The sequence below is a fragment of the Nelumbo nucifera genome, chromosome 5 (genome assembly GCF_055504915.1).
Source record: "Nelumbo nucifera cultivar China Antique chromosome 5, China Antique-T2T, whole genome shotgun sequence".
NCBI lineage: Eukaryota > Viridiplantae > Streptophyta > Magnoliopsida > Proteales > Nelumbonaceae > Nelumbo > Nelumbo nucifera.
This window is the reverse complement of record NC_142653.1, coordinates 42916776-42937158: the sequence shown is the minus strand read 5'-3', so window position 1 is coordinate 42937158 and position 20383 is coordinate 42916776. Positions and strand designations below refer to the sequence as shown.

The window sequence follows — 20383 nt, the reverse complement described above, 5'->3', positions numbered from 1 at the left end:
AGAATTTTATTCAGAACGACATGGGAAAAAAAGAGTTGCACATAGGGGTGATGTTGAGTGTCCTTTGTTCAGTGAACTAGTAGAAAGAACACTGAACTCAAGTTTTCAGTTCAGTGAATTCAGTTCCACATCTCTTTTGATGATGTTGAGTGTCCTTTGTTCCATTAAACACTATCAAGTTCAGATTTTTTAACTTCAACATGAACTAACACAAGTGTTTGCTGATTGGTAAATCGGTGGTTTATTTTCGTCCGTGGAGATCGAGGCCTCAAACTCCAAGAGGAGGAAGCAATGATCTTTGATGATGTGAAAGCCTAACGAGATGCATGAATCTGAACACGTGGACGCATGGCCAAGGTCGGAGCCGTCTGGCAGGGTAGAGGTCGCGCCTAGCGCGGGACCAATGGCGTGACCAAACGCGGCAGGCCTGGATGATCGCCTGCCCAAGGCCGGATTGCATCCTGACCGTTCACATCCGTTCGCCTTCAAGCAACCTCAAGTATAAATAGGGCATGACTCCCCCAAGGTAAAGGCCCCCAGACTCTTATCTCTCCAAACTCCCTTGCTCTCTAGCTTTCTCGTGACCTTGTTTGAGCTCTTCGGACTCCATCCACCCTCTTTTCTATACCTTACTAACTTGACCGTTGGAGTCCCTGCCTTGGGTTAGCACCCGGGGCCTTTGACGTTCCTCTTTATTGCGGGACCGACTTCAGCCTCTCCCGATCTCAGAAACAGGCAGGCCCATAGTCACAGTGCACCTCGGGCTCCTCTAGCCCTTGGCCTCAGCACGTCCTCGGATCCATCCACTAGCTAGTTCGTCCAGGAAGCAGAACAAATTTATTGTGTTGTCATCGGCCAATCCGAGCATCAACAATTGGCGCTATCTGTGGGAATGACTGCTAAGCCTTTCCCCCAACACTACAACTCAGGTTCCAAAGGAATGGCAAGAAACAAGAAAACTACACAGAACTTGGTCACCAGGGACCAACTCCAAACAGTCCTCGACCGACTTGACCACCTCGCGCAGAGGCTGGATGAGATGGGGCAACTGGCAGGAGGCCGCCTGTAGGGCAACCGCCCCGCCTGAAACCTAGGGCATCGCCGTGTACGCCCTTCGCGGGCTCCACCGGCCAAGCACCTTGTCGGACCTTACTGAGCTGACCCCTCAACGTCCAGCGGAAGTGGCCAAAGTGTAAGTCAGCCACTAAGAACCCTCCAACCTCCTTGCTGACGGGAGAATGAATCAGTACGGTCTTGCAACTGACACCGAAGCCAAGGACACTACCGTCGACAAGAAATGCCACTTCCACCTTGCACCTCGGACCTCCAAGACTACCTCGACAACCAACGGGCCAAAAGGAACCGAGACACAGCTGGCCTGTCCCATTGCTGAGGAGGTCAGGACGAAGCTGAGGTAGCCGTCGGCCAGCAGATCACCAACTTGCAAGTGCAACTCGGCGTGGTGAAGGTTGAAATTCGGTAAGTCAAGGAGAGCCGAGGTGACACCTCGGCAAGTCAGTACCCCTCCACCAGGAGGGACACCTTCACCGCCACCATCACCTCAAAACCTCTTCCGCATCATTTCAAAGCTCTTGCACTGGAGACTTACGATGGCACCTCGGACCCAGACGAACACCTTGAGAGCTTTCGGGCACTCATGCTCCTATACGGGTATTCCGATGCATTGATGTGCTGAGCTTTCCTGGTGACCTTCAAGGGGGAAGCTCAGTGCTGGTTCTCCGAGCCCCCGCCTTGCTCCATCAGCTCATGGAACCAATTCGCCAACCTTTTCCTCACCCACTTCATCAGTAGTCGACGATGCCAGAAGAGCGTCGCCTCACTCATTGTCGTTTGACAATGACATGGTGAGAGCCTACGGTCCTACATTGACCTCTTCAAGAAATAAGAACTCAAGGTCCACGACCTTAACCCCTTGGTCTCCATGGATGTAGCAATCGAAGGCCTCCTCCCCGGTTTGGCCCTTAAGTGTTTTGTCGCCAAGACACCGCCCAGAACCAAGGTGAAATTTTTGAAAAAGGCACAGAAGTACATTGCTGCCGATGAAGCCTCGGTTGGTGATCACCAAGGTGGAGAGACCAACCGCGACCATGGTGACCACTGACATGAAGACAGTTGCGGTGACGACAACAACAAGAAGCTGTCGGCCTCATCCTACGACTAGTACACACCACTCAACTCCACCCGAGCACACATACTCATGCAAGTAGGAGGGGAGGAGTATATGAAGTGGCCTAGGAAGAGAAAGAGGAACCCAAAGAGGGGTGACCACCCCTAGCAAAATACTACGCATATCACCGCGGTGCCGGCCACGACACTGAGGACTGTTATGACCTCTAGGACAAGATCGAGTCCCTCATCCGCCGCGGATATCTAAAGTAGTACATTGACACTAACCTCATCACCTCACCCCAGTAGCAACGGTTGTAGTTAGTTGCTCATTATTGACACCTCGGCCTCGGGAATGCTCACCAGTTGGACCATGTAACCACAAGAGCTCGGCCTTGGCAGACCATGTAAACATTTTGTAATAAAACAAGTTTCTCTTACCTCGCCTCAAACCCTTAGCGTATACGTTCTTGTCTTGACTGAGTGACCTTCCGCAACTTACAACCTTTGTCGAGGTTACACGCTCGGATTGGACCTCGGTCCAAGGCACATGATCCTTGGAGGTCATATGCCTAGTCTCCAGGTCCCTCACCTCAGTCGACCAGCTGGCCGCGGTATACAATCTTCACCAAGGTTACATGTTCGGATCGAACGTTGACCCAAGGCATATGACCCTCTAGAGACCACATGCCCTTGGACGATTGACTGGCTGCAGCATACAACCTTCACCAAGGTTACATGCCCGGACCGGATGTCGGCCCAAGATATACGGCCTTCTGGAGGTCAAATGCCTACTCACCCCTTTTGACAGGGAGTCTAACGGACCTCAGTTGCAACTGACGGGGTTGCCCTTGATTTTTGCCTCAACTTCAGAGAGACCCTCCAAGCGAGCGAGTTATCATCCATGCTCGAGAGGTGGCATCGACCCTCTGCTTGGCACAATTTATGGCAGAACAGACATGTTGAAGGGAACAACGCCACCTCGCTTAGACCAAAGTGGTCCGCAGCACCGGCCGAGCTCCACGTAGCCTTGGTTGCGCATGGGTTTACGCACCCTGTCCCCCATGGGAAGGGCAGCCAGGAGAGCTATGGCATGTGCCTCCCTTTCCTTCTCGCTAAGGATAGGGGCCCCGTGTTTTCGGCGGCGAAGCTCGGCCTCGGCCTTGCCCACCTGGGTGCTTGAGTAGATGGGTTATTGAGCGATGAATCTTTGGAACTTGCAACCTCTCGGAAGGGGGCACCGACCCCTACATAGAAGAAATGCAACTGCAACAAAGGCACACGATACGCACGAACACCTCAGCTGTTGTAGACTCCTCCTCGGCAAACAGACCCTCGGACAGTCACACCTCCTCGGCAGGCACAAACACTTCATCACTTCGGGCGACAACCCCACCTTGGCAGCCCCTTTTGCCTACCTCTTGACGAACACACACCCTCCTCGTCTCGGGGTAGCGTCACCTCAGACGCTGACAGCTTTACGTCTGTCGCCCTCCTCGCGCAAAAGCAGCAAGCTGACGGCATGACAAGTAACCCATAGCGGAAGCGCAATCGTCAACAAAAGAGTCCTCTATGCAACAGAGCAAATATTCACCTCGGCCACCCTACGGCTGACCTGACCAGGGAGACAACTGAGCTATGAGCTTAGGCAACTAGCGAGGCGGGCTCACCTAACCATTCGCGCACCCCGCCCTCAAGGACGCCAATGTTGTGGCCATTGGAGCAGCTCGCCAAACTGTACGCCGCAATCCAAGCAAGCGAGCCCCAACCGTCGTGGAAATCTCGTAATTGACACCCTACACACCTCATTTTACGGAAACAGTACTGCTGGAAGCTCAGGAACATTACCAGAGTCCCCCTGAGCCCCCAAAAACCTATAAAAGGAGTAAGAATTCGCCTGGGGAGGTATGTGCACTGATATATTCAAGCTCTCTCACACTCTTGGAGTTTGAGGCCTTGATCTCTACGGCACACGATACGCACGAACACCTCAGCTGTTGTAGACTCCTCCTCGGCAAACAGACCCTCGGACGGTCACACCTCCTCGACAGGCACAAACACTTCATCACCTCGGGCGACAACCCCACCTTGGCAGCCCCCTTTGCCTACCTCTCGACGGACACACACCCTCCTCATCTCGGGGTAGCGTCACCTCAGACGTTGACAGCTTTACGTCCGTCGCCCTCCTCGCGCAAATGCAGCAAGCTGACGGCATGACAAGTAACCCATAGCGGAAGCGCAATCGTCAACAAAAGAGTCCTCTATGCAACAGAGCAAATATTCACCTCGGCCACCCTACGGCTGACCTGGTTGAGGCGCCCTCCTAGCTGAGGCACCCTCTTGACACCTGTTCGCCGAACTGGCCCTTGCCTAGGACCCTCTCCAGTAACTTCGCCTACTCAAGCAACATGTCCCTGGCGTTCAACGACACCCTTACGCAAGCACGAGCTAACTGATGCTTATCAACGAGAAAGTGAGCCGACGTGTCGGGTCGACAACAAGAATGCTCCTACCTAGGCCAGCAAAGTCGAGACCAGCTCGTGTCAAAGCTTCCTCCGCCACTAAGGGCTCAGCTCGGCTCCTCACCAAGTTGACCTAAACGACCAACCCTATGCACTAGATACAAGGGAACACCACTACCGTCTCATATACGGTCACGACCCAATGCCCACCTCGGGCACGGTCCAGACCTTCAACGTCGAGACCCGTCACACGTGCGGACAATACAAGATGTCGGAATTCATCTCATGCATGGTAACGACACACCCACTCGTCGTCTGCACTTCACATGGTGGTGACCGGCCAGAAGTCGATGCCTGGCCCACGTACGAACTCATCAGCTCATCTGAAGCACACGACTTGGGGGCACGCACACCTCGTACCTGTAGAAAACACGGTACCAAGCTCTCTGAAGCCAAAACCAACACCTTCGTGCTCTTCGGCCCTTCACAACCTCCCCAAGGAACAGAATCAACACGACAGCTATTGGAAGCCCCTCGAAGTCGAGGACGACATCCACACGCCCATAGACCAGACTACCTCCAACAAGGCCTCGGCCGTAGCCGACATCTCCATGCTCCCATGCCGAGCTATCATCAGCAACTCCGAAATCGGGACCTGCACCTCCACACCCAAAGACCGCTCTCTCAAGCCTAGATATAGTTGAGGTCCTCTCCATAGAAGGCCACTCAACACCTCCCAGCAAGAACGACACTCTCTTCGGTTGAAGCTGAGGTCCTCAACTAAGACCTCCACCACGGCCTCGGGAGTGGAGGGAAAATGATGTAGGCACTTTAGGCAAGCCTCCGACACGTTGACGCGTGGCCAAGTGTAGAGCCAATCAATGCATCTAGCAATGTAGAGATCAGCACCCAACACGGGACCAATGGTGCAACCACACGCGGCGGGCCCGGATGACCACCCGCCCAGGGCCGGATCGCATCCTGACCATCCACATCCGTTCGCCTTCAGGCAACCTCAAATATAAATAGGGCATGACTCTCCCAAGGTAAAGGCCCCTATACTCTCATCTCTCAAAACTCCCTTGCTCTCTAGCTTTCTGGCGACCCCGTCCGTCCTCTTTGCTATGCCCTACTAACTTGACTTTTGGAGTCCCCACCTCGGGTTAGCACTCGGAGCCTCTGATGTTCCCCTTTATTGCAAGACCGACTTCGGCCTCACCCGACCTCGAAAACAGGCAAGCCCTCAATCACAACGCACCTCGGGCTCCTCTACCCCTCGGCCTCAGCACGCCCTCAGATCCATCCACTAGCCAATTCATCCAGTAAGCAGAACAAATTTTCTTTATTGTCCTCGTCCAATCCGAGCATCAACATGAATTATATCAGCAACTCAAGTGAACTAGTAGAAAGAGCACTTAACTGAAGATCAGTGAATCCAGTTCCACATCTTTTTGATGATGTTGAGTGTCCTTTATTCCATTAAACACTACCAAGTTCAGATTTTTTAACTTCAACATGAACTAGCACAAGTGTTTACTGATTGGTAAATCGGTGGTTTATTTTCGTCCGTAGAGATCGAGGCCTCAAACTCCAAGAGGAGGAAGCAAAGATCTTTGATGATGTGAAATCCTAATGAGATGCATGAATCTGAGTAGCTGGTTCGTAGTTTGCAAAGGGGCGAGAAGCCCATCCGGAGGGGAAATATGCATGATTCCGATTAGTTGGTCCATAGTTCGCAAAGGGACAGGAAGCTCAACCGGATTGGAAAGGAAAGTCCACTAATCTTAACTAGTTTAGTTTAGTTAGTTTGTTCTTGTTAGTTTCTCGGTACATCTCTGGTTAATCTCTCTCTATCTTCTGTTTTGGGTTAGGTAGCTTCTGGACGAGTAGTTTGTTTTCGTGTGTTAGGGAGTGGGGTTTAGATAGAAGTCTTGTCGGGGTGTTGTCTTTCAGCACTATAATCCTTCACCTCGGCCCTCTCGCTAGAGGACTACGGTGCTTTTAGCCACTTGGCGAGAAAGAGGTGGCCATTCTCGGCCTTATGTCAGACTGTCAGTAAAATTTGGACTTTCAATTTCAAGGTGCTTCTCTACCGTCTTGTTAATGCTTCCTTCCTATCCTTCTCCTCTTCTTGCTCACACCGCATCCATCCAGTGCGTTTAGACCCAAAGGGGTTTTCTCTTCGAGTCCAATAAAATATTGACACGTTAATCTATACTTAACTGGCCATCCCTTGCAACCGATTGAAACTTTATGACTGATAACAATATTTTTAATAAAAATTAATATTTTATAATAAAAATTTTAAACCCCTCACATTCTCTATTCTCGCATACAAACTCTGCTCTCCCAACCCAACCATTACCCTCTCCTTCAACGATGTTTAAACTGCCGCAACTGAACAGAAATATATCGGGCATATTAAAGGGTATATATCAGGCGTGTTTGCTGAGGAAGATGGAAAGCAGTAATGTTATGGAATAGCTGCCTGGCGGAGTTTTGTAATAAAAAAAAAAAGAATAAAATTAGTACTGGCGGTTCTTCAATGGCAGGTCTTCAGTGAGGCAAGGCTTTTGAAAGTAAGACTCATGGTGGAAACGGAGATGGTAGGGTGTTGAAAGAGGTCAAAGATGGGGGGTTTTCAAGGTAAAACTTGGGAGGGAAATAGAGGTAAAGGGGTTTCTGTGACAAAGTACAACCCATCCTGGTCAGATCAGAGAGGTTTCAGTTTTTTGTTGACGGTGAAGCTTGAATAGAAATCTATGGTCGTATTGCTATTTGAGGATTATGAAGGTTATTGCAAATATGTTGTCGTTGGAGATGAAGGGGCAGAGTTTTTGTCTTCTTTCCAAATGGAGATGTCTTGGTTGAATTTTACACATTATATTTCCCATTACGGCCATGCTTTCTTACCTCTTTGTCAACGAGAATGGACACAAAGATGGGATGGCCTTAGTATATCATGTTCAGAAGGCTTCAAATGCAAAAGATCCTTTTCCATAGTGAATTTTGGAGCATTTTTCCTCACAGAAAAATGGTGGTAGGCCTTTAGATTTGAGGGGCATGACATTAGGGAATCTGAATGTGAAGGGATGAATCTCTCACAGTTGTAGTTTGAACACCGTTGAGGTGTTGATGGAGAGGTTAATGGTTGGGTTGGGGGAGCAGGTTTGCGTGTGAGAAGAAAGAATGTGAGGGTTTTAGAAATTTCTATTATAAAATTAATTTCTTTATTAAAAAAACTATTGATATCAGGTGATGGTCAATTGAGCATGGATTGGCGTGTCAAAATTTTAGTGGATTCAAAGAGAAAATCCATACGAGTCTAAATGCACCGAATCCGGAGTGCTCGCTTTCTCCCGACTTCCATGCTTCTTAGCTATGGAGGATCTCAATACCCTAAATGAAGCTTTCCAGAATATGCTTTACGCTGAGAACCCGCTGGGGGTTGATCTTGTTAACATCCATGCTCATATTTCTCCTTACCTCTACGACCTCTGGAAGTTCTTCATTTGCTGCCTATACCCTTGACTTATAGACTAGTTCAATGAACTGGAACAAGGGCTTTATAACCTCTAGAGGTTGGGACTAAACAGATTATTCATAGCTCCGTTCCAAAGAAGACACTTCGCCTGCACTTTCTCTTTGAAGACGATGATGGTGGCTCCTAGCAGCTGAATGGCTAGTGGATAATCCTTAAGCCCCAAGTCCCTGGATGTCCACAATAGGAGTGTAGTTTGCGTCCAGTTACATGGCATTCCATTTGAAATCCTCTAGGAGGACGTGGGAAGACCTATTGTCAAAAGAATCGGCCTTGCCCACTCCTTTTTGTTGAAGCTCAAAGGAACCAATGGAAGCATTAGGTGGAATGAACAGTCACTGCTTGACCACATTAAGTATATTCTTACTTTTTTTTGATGATTTGAACTTAATGTATGTAAATAGGAAGGATGTTAGCACCGCCCATGCTATATCAACAAGGGCAAATGTAAATAGGACTCAGCTTTTTGTTTCTAGACCTCTGCCTCAAAAAAACCAGTCTTATCCTTTTGTATCCTTGATGCTTCTAATGGATCGTTAGATTATAAAAAAAAAGTATATAAGAGTGTAGGTGAAAGTTTCGGTGGAGGCCCCTCTTAAAACCAGTAGGTAACCTACATATACAAAGATCTCCCTTGGGTCTATTTTCTGTGTCGCTGAGTAGGTCATTAGTTTAGAACCTTCTTGAACCTTGGCTACGTGTAGAGCTACTAGCTATGCACAGAAATTGGAGGCGGCCCCAGTTTTGGGACTTTGTTCACATAATGGATTAGGCCCCACATCAGCAGGTGCAACAAGACCCTTCGCAGCAAAACCCTCAAAATCCTTTTTGGCTACAGGAGAGGCGCCTCTGAATCAGAACCAATCTACTGCTAACATGGTTATGTCCCCTACGTCCCAAGGAACCAACAAGAGTGGTCAGAGAGCCCCTGATCACTCTCTTGTAAGGGTTTCCACTGAAGAGTTCAGCCTAGCTTTACACATGCAAACTTCTCTCTCAAACTTGCTCTCTTTGAGTCTCCCAAGTATTCCAACGCCAGGTTGTGGAAAAGGCCAAGGATCGACCTGGTTTCCTCGTTATAGATAGAGGATGAGAGACCAGACCTCTCTATCTTTGAGAGATTGGAGACTTCAACGTATACTACTTTTAATAGAGTTATTGATCTTGATGGTCCAATGTATGTGGAAAGTGAGAGTCTAGTGGCTTTGGAAAATTCTGTAACCCCTGATTCCAATTCCAATCAGGGCCCTCCTATAAGTATTTTTTCTCCTTTTTTTGATTCAATTTTAATGTTAAGGACGGTGGTGGCTGGCCCGGAACATCCACGGCACTACCAATATTAATTTTAAGTTGGAACTGCCATGGAGCAGTTTGCTCCAAGGCAGTTCAAGTTCTTAGTGATTTGGTTAAGAACCACAATCCGGATTTCATTTTCTGAGCGAGATCAAAATCCGTAATGATAAAGTTGATAGAATTAGTAACATGTTGAAGTACTCTAACTCATATTTGATCCCTCCTAAAGGGTGAGCAGGAGGTCTAGAAGTTCTTTGGAAGGGTGGCTGCCAAGTGTCTATTTTTTGGCAAGTGTCATTTATGTTTTCCTTAAGGTCTCTTCGTCTCCTCCCTTGCAAGATTAGCTTATTGCCTTTGTGTATGGCCCTTCTGTTAAAGCCCAATGTAATAGATTTTGGGCTATTTTGAGGTCCTGGCTGGAGATTTTTAATCTCCCCTATGTCTTAATAGGAGACTTCAATGACAGAGCTCCAGTGGAGGTCCTAGATCTGAGAGCACAGAGGAACCTCGAGACAGTACAGGAATTTGATTACTAGCTGATGATGCATGATCTGGACACTCCCTCGTGTATTGTGACTCAGATTCTATCTGTGCATCAATATGGCTGGGCTGAGCTGTGTGGCTGAGCTGATGTTTGGACGTCCGAGCTAAAGTAAGCTGTAGGGAAAGAAGGGTGAGAGTGCTTGTGTAGTTTTTACCCGGGGAGAACATTCCAATGCTTAAGTTAGAGAGACGGTATGGAAATCTCTTGAGAGTGTGAGAGAGCTTGAATATATCAGTGCACATACCTCCCTAGGCGAATTCTTACTCCTTTTATAGGTTTTTGGGGGCTCAAGGGGACTCTGGTAATGTTCCTGAGCTTCCAGCAGTACTGTTTCCGTAAAATGAGGTGTGTAGGGTGTCAGTTATGAGATTTCCACGACGGTTGGGGCTCGCTTGCTTGGATTGCGGCGTACGGTTTGGCGAGCTGCTCCAATGGCCACAACATTGGCACCCTTGAGGGCGGGGTGCGCGAACGGTTAGGTGAGCCCGCCTCGCTAGTTGCCTAAGCTCACAGCTCAGTTGTCTCCCTGGTCAGGTCAGCCGTGGCTTTAGTAGACCACCGGCTCGCCTTGCCAAGGTCACGGTCGGTCTGTGCTAGGTGCTCCTAGTTGACCTGTCGAGCTGGTCCACTGACTTGGCACTATATTGTCGATAACGTTCATGTATCACTATTTGTGTGGGAGGACCAAAATACCCTTCATCACTAGCCTTAAGAGAATCTCTCAGAGATAGGAATTAAAGGAGGGGGGCTTTCGTGGTCGAATAAGCAGAACGGTGGTAATGCTTAAGCTGGATGCTGGATAGAGCAATAGCCTCCCCAAATGTGAATCCATCATTAGTTATGTAAACATGAATCCACTTATGGAACATGCAAATAAGTGGATATGCTGCTTATAAGCTTGCCCCCAAAATGGATAGGATAAAAATCTATTTGATCAAATGGAGGAAAACGGTGTTCATAGATCCCCAAACCCAACTCAGAAAGGTAGATGAGCAAATTCTTTATACTGAGCAAGTTAGTCTCAGGGATGAGCAAAAGTTGAATGACCTTTATTCCCAAAGAGATTTCCTAAATTCTCAAAATGAAAGCTTTTGGAGACAGATGTCCACAACTTATACTTATTGTTCATGAAATTTGTCGTTTGCGATTATATTGTGAAGTTTGAAATAAATAAAGTTTTTGAATGGGAAACATGTTTGTATGGAGCAATATGTTTGGATCCCAAGGGTACCAAATGGCTCTAACACTAACATATCAATGAGGCAAGTTTTAGCCCCAAAAGGTCAAAATCATAGCCTTCTCTCCAAAAAATTATCTTTTCAGTGTCTTAATCGAAAACAAAGAAATTGAAAGAAAGTTGTGGCTACAATGAGATTACTTGTTTCCTACCTCTCACATTGCAAGTGATCTTACATTGACCCAAAATACCACTCCCTTGCTTCACCACTCATGAACAGGGCAACCCAGGCAAACCAAAATGTGCGACAAAAGGAAGAGATAAATGTTAAAAATGAGCATGCAACAGTGGGAAGACCAGACCCTATCTGCCTCTGCTTCTACCACGGCTTCTTCTCTTATAATCCCTGTCCCTGTAATCATCTAGATACCTAAAAATATTATCATCAGTAACAGAATGTTGCAAAAGAAGCATAAAGTTTTTTTGAATTACATTAAGCAAGGCCAATCAGTCGAGTTTGAGTGATAAAATGTTTCTCTGGCAATATTTTACCATGCATACAGTTGCAGCTATAGAATTACAAAAACGAAATTCACTAAATTTAAAGCTCCATCCAAGGAAAATTGACAATTCAAGAGGCTTAAGATTCGGAGTCCGCGTTCTGTGCACCCGGGTGCACGTATTGGACGCATGAACCCGCGAATGGAAAAATGACACGTTGACCAAGGCAATGTTAACGCGCGTTTGACCATTATCGTGGTCTGATCCAGTTCATGCGGCCATGAATCTGGAACACAGACAAAAGCCCCATTCTTCCATTTCTTTCCACCGAACCCTACCCATACACCCCTTTTCCATCGATGGCGATAAAGCTCCAGCAGCGACGTATTATTCTTCTTCTTCTCTGGTGGGTCATCGCGGATTCGATCATACCACTGTTGGTCTTGCAATCCTAGACGTAAAGCAATAACGACATCTCCTCCTCCTGTTGAGATTCTCTCTTCCTATCTCCATCATTGGTTGAGTTCATATTGCTACCAGGAACTAACCACTTCTCCATCAGTAGATATCTATGGACCACTATCCCCTTCACTTGACTGAAGCAAACTTGAAATAAGGGACCAGGAACTCCTTGCTTTTGTTGGGTGATCACTCCTAGATCCTTATCCGGATGGGAGATCTTAAAGAAAAAGATCCCCATGAGAGTACCACCAATACACAACAAACATGAATCTAAAATTTAATTAAGGCAAAGAGTGCAACCGATGCAAAAGCATTAACTACTTTCAAGAGTAGTTAAAGAGTGGATAATACAAGGCAGTCAAATATTCTGCAACTAAATCTCAAAATGCATCAAGTAACTCATCAGAAACCAAAACACCATCATACTCTGACCCACACCATTGCAAAAGCTGTTGTTCAGTAAAGTCTAAGGCAAACCTGAACTAACCGATGTCACAACATACATGTACAGAATATAAAACCTGATCCCACTAAAACTCAAGTTTTCTTTTTCTTTCACAATGAAACAAATCATTTTTCTTTTGACTTAAGATGAAGACATGAAATATGAGAAATGAGTCCATCATTTATGTGAAAGAAAACAAGGAATATGAATAAAATTTCAAATCCCAAAGGTACTGAAGATGTCTCTGTCGTTGAATAAATATGAAAAATAGTCCTTCCCTAGCATCATTTTGAAGGTGTTGAAGATGTATCTGTCATTTAAAAAAAAATAGAAATGTATAACCATCTGTGAGGAGCCAAGTCAATGGGACATTAGTTAACGGTCACAAAACAACCTGAAAAGCATAGGCTATTGGTAAGTGACGAGGGTGGATTTGGTCCTCCAGTGACATTGTGATACATGGCATCCCGAAATAGTTGGACAACACTCAGACGCCACTTAGGCAATGATTTGAAGTTCTAAATCGTAGTTCGTCTTTGCCCTAACCTAGTGGCCTGACTTTACCAACAACTTGGTGACCTCGACCACAACTCAGGTTGGTTAGAAGCACCTTGTCCAGGGCCGACCTGTAGCACCTCGTTACTGGTCAAAGTGACTTCGACGCGAGGAGCAACCTCACTCAAGGGCGTGCCAACCTGATTAAGGTCTAGGTGGCAACCTGCGAGACGTGCTCGCCGACAAATTCGACATGCACATCCCGACACTCCCACGTTTCTCGAAAATTGGCTTACGAATCGAACGTTCTGGAGAATGGTCAACATGCATGGCGGTTACCTCTGAGGATCTCGGACTGGTTAGGCACGACCTCCCGGAAATCTCGGATACAGTGCGTGAAGTCCACACCAAACAATGCCTATATAAAGGCACCAACCCCAATGACACAAGGAGGGTACGGGCGATTAAGTACATTCTAGCTCTCACACTTTCTAATTTCTAGCTCGCAATAACTACAAGAGTACTAACTTAAGCATCGGAGTGACCTCACCGGGTTAGCCACCTCGAGTCCTCTGATGTTGCAGGTCTCCCTGAAAAAGCTACATATCTCGGCAATCAATCTAGCTCGGTACCCAATCAACCCCCCCCCCCCCCGGCTTATCCTAGTCAGCCTGGCATCCAAGTCCTCATCTAACAAAAATCCTCCACTTCGGCCTCTAAGTCATCGGTCACCTGGAAGTAGTTCGAACAATAGGGTGCTGCCAAAAAACCCTTCATTAGCAAGCATGATAATGCCTTAGAACCCTCCAAATCATCCTTAATTTTTAGATTGTATGTGGGTTCAGGTGGTTGCACTTCTGATAAGGAAGATGTTTCCACAAAGTTGGTGTCAAATAATCTGAATAGAGAATTTGTTTAACACATCCTATTAGATGACAGTTGCTGGAATACATTTGATGCATTATTTTATAGTTAAGTAGTAATATGAATTTGTTGAAATAGGGCTTTACATCTAGGACTACGTGACCAACAGTGGTATGACTGAGTCCACGATGACCCGCCAGAGAAGAAGAATGGAGAGGATAAGAAGAATATGTCGCTGTCAATGACCCACCGGAGGGTTGTTTGTCACTGCCAATGGACAAGGGTTTGTTGTATGGGTAGGGAAAGAAATGGAAGAAAGAAATCGAAGAAATGGGGCTTGTCTGTGTTCTAGACCAGTTCGTGTTTGTGTTCGCGTGAACTGGACTAGACCACCTTAACGCTCAAACGCGCGTTAACATTCCTGTTCGACATGTCATTTTTCCTTTCGCTTCACGTGTCCAGTGCACCCACGAGTGCACAGAACACATACTCTAAGATCTGTATGTTCTTGAAATGTAACACACCATGGTAAGTCAACTTAATAATTTTAACCCTAAAATCCCCAAATCAGAAATTATACATAAAGCATTCATCTTGGTAGAACATTATAGTAATAAGAATAGACAAATTGTCCATAGTCCATAGAGAGAAATAGCTAAGCAGGAATCATGTATCCAATCCCTAGGAATATGTTGGGCCTCGAGGGGGGTCACCGATTATGAGGAGTTGCCAAAATCGGGGGCTTCACACACGTACATGCATGTAAGACTTGTACACAAGAGATGGACACCACTTACAACCTAAAAGCCTAAACTATTGAGTTATGGGCCACTCTTGTATATAAGTCTTTTGCACTTCTTGTGTCTTTCCAATGTGGGACTCTCTTTCATTCCTCATTCCATACACCTACTCACACGTGTATCCCAACAATCTTCCCCTCACATGTAAGTTTCTTTAACCACTCCCCCTTGAATGGAAGTCGGTCACCAAGCTTGACATGTACCATACTGCATTGCATGCACAACACCAAGAGCCCTTGTTCACGACCATAGGGTGCCCACCACCTCTTGCTACCTATCCGAACACACGTAACCATGGGTGGTATCTTGAGAACCAGTACATGCTCTTGAAAATCGCTCACCAATTGCTCTCAACCAATCCATTCGACCATGGGGAACCAGTAGAGCCATGAGAGAGCCATCTCATGCAAACTACTCAACCATGGGGAAAGGAAGCAAAGCCATGGGAATCATCATCATGTTCATCTGTCAACACTTGCACCCAGCCGAACCTTCAGCTCTGATACCACTTGTTGGGCCTTGAAGGGGGTCACAGACCATGAGGAGTTGCCACAATTGGGGGCTTCATACACGTACATGCGTGTAAGACTTGTACACAAGAGATGGACACCACTTACAACCCAAAAGCCTAAGCTATGGAGTTATGGGTCACTCTTGTATATAAGTCTTTTGCACTTCTTGTGTCTTCCCAATGTGGGACTCTTTTTCATTCCTCATTCCATACACTTACTCACATGTGCATCCCAACAGAATAAAGCTTTAGAAAGTTGAGACAAATTGTGCCTCAAGAGTTCTATGTTTGTATATAAATTCTTGATTTCATTACTAAATTACTCAAGGATTTGGGTGCTATTAGAACAATGATTCGTACCTTCGGTGGGGATTGCGGCTTCTTGACCTCCCACTTGTCCTCAGAAATACTTCAACTATCCTTTCCTTGTGACTGAGAAAAGAACAAATCAATGTGCAAATCATCCAATATCCAAATCAATATGCAAGAAGTTGGATTGCAAATTTGTTAATTATAGGTAATTCACCACCACACCCCCCAAGGCCAAAAAGCGAGAAAAGGTGGGAACTTTACAAGAAAAGCATATAGCTAAGTAAACACTAAAAATGTGTGGGGCTTGTACAAGTGGTAAAGAAGTATTTGTGTGTTTGGTAAAAATGTCACCAAGAAGTGACCTGAGAGTTGCTTTTTTTCAGCACTTCATGAAAAAATGCTTTTTCAAATCGAATGGGACAATTTAGTCCCTAAATCGAGGGTTTTCTTCCCTCTCCTCCTATTTGAACACAGTAGACATAGAGGGCGGTGAACTCTAGTTACAAGTCCACCGACGATGATCAACGGTGTAAAAAATATGGTTGGCAAACCTGTCGCTTTGTTGTTTTGACTATTTTTGTGCATATTTTATTCAATTTGAAGCACTTTAAAGGGATTTTTTAACGACTGAAATGTCTCTATTCTCCCTATTCATAGATCTGTGATTGGGGAAGTTTAACGATGACACCCGACCATCCAGTCGCCGGCGAACGAAGGTTAGTTCACCCAAACTCCTCCCCTCCTTGTTTAATGTTATTTTCTTGTTTATTTGTGGGTGAATATTTGTCTGGATTCTTTTTTCTTTTAGATTTTTCAAGCGAGAAATCTGAAATATTTGCTTTTTTTATGTGATGGTTCTTATGCACAAGTAGAATATTTTTTGTGTTCTTTTGTTAAAAATCATGCAAAAAAAATGCTGAAATATGTGGGTTGTAGTTTTTTTTTTCTTGATTTTTGTATGAATAATTTGTTAAATGTTTATATTTTTCTTGATTTGTGATGTCATTTTTTCTTTATTTTTTATATGTATAATTGTGATTTTTTTTTATATTTTGTTGTGATTAATATTTAGTAAAATGTTTACATGTATTGTTGATTTGCGATTGCATTTTTCTTTATTTTTATATGAATATTTGTTATGTTTTGCATATGCTATTGTGATTAATAATTAGTTAAATGTTTGATTTTTTTTGGAAACTTGTGATTGTATTTTTTATTTGTTAAGTGTAATGGTGAAGTTTTGTTAGTAAATATTATTTGGTGATGTTAAATTCACATTGTATTTTTTCATGAATTTTTTTGGTGATGTTTTTAATAAAATAACCCAAATTTTCAAATTTTTTGAATAACCCAAATTTTATTTTTTTGAATAACCTAAATTTTCCTATTTTACTTTTTTAAATTCTCATTGGTATTGGTGTTTTTATTAATATGTTGGTTTATTATTAATATGTATAGTTAATATTGTCCTATTTTACTATTTTAAATAAGATATTGGTGGCTTTTTTATAATTAATTGAATATTCCAAAATTTCACTTATTTCAATCTTATTAATGTGTACACAATAAATTTTATCCTATTTTATTTTTTAAATCCCCATTGGTAGTAGTGATCTTTTTTGTGTTTTTTTGAATAATCCAAAATTTCATTTGTTGCATTATTATTAATATGTATTATCCTATTTTATTTTTTAAAATTCTCATTGGTATTAGTGATCCTTTTTGTGTTTTTTTTTGAATAATCTGAATTTTCGTTTGTTGCATTATTTTTAATATGTATTTTGTGAAAACTGCTCCTTAAAAGCACTTTCTGGAAGTATCTTGTGAAAACTGCGCCTTAAAAGTGCTTTCTCGAAGTATTTTGTAAAAATTGCGCCTTAAAAGCACTTTCTAGAAGTATTTTGTGAAAATTGCGCCTAAAAAGCACTTTTTAGAAATACTATTCAATATTTGTTAAATTATTATTATTATTATTGTTAGACAGTGTATGCCCTTAGCCCTAATCAGATTGATGTACAGATACATTTATTGTAAATGAATAAAAGTACATTATTTTTTCGTGTTGATATTGGTACGTTTCTGTGAAATTACCCCTTAAACTAAGCACTTATGAGACTCGTGTTAGTTTAGAATGTTCTCAGCTGTTTGATAGACTTGGGGAGTTTATCCTGCCAAGGAAGTTGGGGTAGTTTGTTTCAACTACTAGGGTTAGACCCAAAGCACGTCTGGTGTGTGTTTGGTTGAAACACTGAACCCGGGCCATTTTCCAGTTATGCCCTAGACCTTGGAGATTGATGGGCAAAATTGGAAAGTTACACGTAACCCCTAGACTTGATTATGGTACTGCACTAGGTGTTGGATTGGGTTGTCTTTGATATGCCAATTAGTAAGATCCATTGAGTATCAAAACCTGGGTATGTTGGGGAATTCTGATAATTCATCTAAGTGAGTGATCATAGTGATAGGATCGGCCCTTTTGTTGGACAAGGTATATATATATATATATATGAAAAATGTTTGCAAAAAGATTTTAATTCCTGTGATCCATCCAAGTAGAGAGTGTGACATTATACCTTGCAACTAGGGGAGATGTCTTTCCTTATCGGGTAGTGTTGTTATCATTATGGGCCGAGAGATTAAGTGTAAGAGACCATTAAAGGTTGATTACCTGATGGGCTTTATCTTACTTAAGTCCATTATCTTTGGGTCTTTATAGGATGGCTGAATTCAATGATCATTTAAGTGTAAATGTTGGGCCCATATTAAGCCCATAGTGATGTGTTCAGGGATTCACTGCGTTTAGTAGTGAATTCGGCTAAGTCTTTTCACAGAGGTTGGGCCGAACGCATGTGAACTTATGTGAGGTCATTGTGGGATTCAACGCCATACAAATCAGGCCTAAGTTGGCCATGCAACACCCTTGAGTCGTGAGCCTCATAGATGATGGGCCTAAGGCCCATAGTTTATATGATTAATTAAATTGTCACCTGAATTTGTCATGTGATACGGGGCGAATTTGGGTATGGAGCACCTAAACTTATGAGAAGATAAGGTATATCTCTAATTAGAGTCCAGATCTGGTTTAGATCTGGATTATCTCCTAACCTAATTAGGAGATAGCTTCATATCTTTGCAGTTTCCGCTCCTCTCTACACCCTTTTGTCTCCCAGTTCGACCTCAGCTACCAAGGACTGATAAAGATTGGTTTTTCTTCTGATTTTTTCAAGAAAAATTCAGAGGAATTTCAGGCTCACCTTTCCCAGTTCGATCTAAGCAGTTGGGTTGCGGTTTTGCTAAAAACTATGTTACTGAATCATCTTCACCTACACATTGCGCCATCTTCAATGGAGGCTGGTTTTAGGACTGATTTGGGCATAAACTTCCATCTTGGGATTTGCATTTGTGGTATCCATATCAAGTGTACATCTCCCTCTTTGGTTAGTTTTAAATTTGGTTCGGTTCAGTGCAAGACTGATTCTGAAAAATGTAGTTTTTCAAAACACAAGGAATTTAATTCCCAAAAGGATTAGGAAATTTTTGAAATTTCACCCAGCCATCTAGCAATTATTGTTATTATTTATCAATAATATTTATTATATGTTGTTATTGTTGTTGTTGTTGTTGTTGTTCTTCTTCTTCTTCTTCTTATTATTATCATTATTATTAATTAGGTTCACGTGGCACTCCACATGTGGGCCCACATGGGCTCTCTGGTGTCATGATGTGATAATTTTTCATTGAAATGTATATTGTTTATATGTATGAGTGAACTGAGGGCTAAAATTGTCATTTATGTCAATATAAGCACCTATGGGGAAATTAGCTCACCAAACATCTCCACCCCAATAAGCGTTTAACAAACACAATAAGTAATTTGGCAAGTGGATCACCAAACAACCTTAAATGGTTGTTAAAACAAGTAATTATAATAAATACATATAAAAAAAATACTTATTTTAACAACTACTTATTCATCAACAATAGCCTAACTGAGAACAGAAAACTTACATGGGGTTTGGCATTTGCAAATTGAACTATAAAACAGCCCACCAACCAATGTCATATAAACGGTACTTATATAAGATGGTAACACACAGAGGGAGCAAAATTCACCATCTTGTCCACCGCCTTCTTTGCTTCATCTGCATATTTATATTGAATAAATGCAACCCACGTGATTCTCCGGTTCTGTCACATTAAAGATGTCAACGCCCTTTCCGCACTTATCTAAAAGAGGGAAAAGATCATCTGCAATGGTTCCCAGTGAAGCTAAATTGAAAGCAAGTATTCAAAAACATAATTTTTGAAATGGAGATGGCAGAGTACAAAATTAAGAGAAATACGAGATATTTACTAAATGTAATGTTGAGAACAAAAAGATAATAGGTGTCTCTAATATCTGGAGGACCAAATCCCCCAAAATGAGACACCGTTCTGACTTTTGAGATGATGAATAAGAGCGTGGAATTAGGGTTAGGTATTGAGGTGGACATTGGAAAGCTCAATATGCACTGCAATTTAACTGGTGATAAAACCCATTACTTGAAAATTAGAGAGAAGAAAATTGATAAGAGAGGAAAAGGGGATAAAACCCATTAGCCTTTTTATTCTCACTTGTAAGAAAACCCAAAATCCCAACATTTCCTAGTCATGGCAAGAAGATAAACTCATTGGTGCCTTCTACCATAGAGACTGTTAATAATCACCATGTCTATGTTCTCTGGACAAACCCTGAAAAGGAAGTGTGGTTGTTGTAGAGTAAAATGAAGAGAGAAGCGGTGGAGACGGGGTAGAGAGGTGGGGGTTGTTGTAGAGAAATGCAACACCTCTGAAGTTGCAGGGTTTTCCT

The 20383-nt window shown here is 43.7% G+C and overlaps 1 long non-coding RNA gene across 2 annotated transcripts; it reads right to left on the bottom strand.

Moving 5' to 3' along the window:
• Nucleotides 1–11429: 11429 nt before the first annotated feature.
• LOC148791489 (uncharacterized) lies at nt 11430–20383 on the bottom strand. 2 transcript variants are annotated; one of them, XR_016075910.1, is made up of 3 exons: nt 19543–20383; nt 15583–15654; nt 11430–11566 (listed from the first exon to the last, which is right to left on the bottom strand). It is a non-coding gene; the product is annotated as an uncharacterized LOC148791489 (long non-coding RNA). The 2 variants fall into 2 exon arrangements; XR_016075909.1 differs by having other exon boundaries at nt 11437–11574.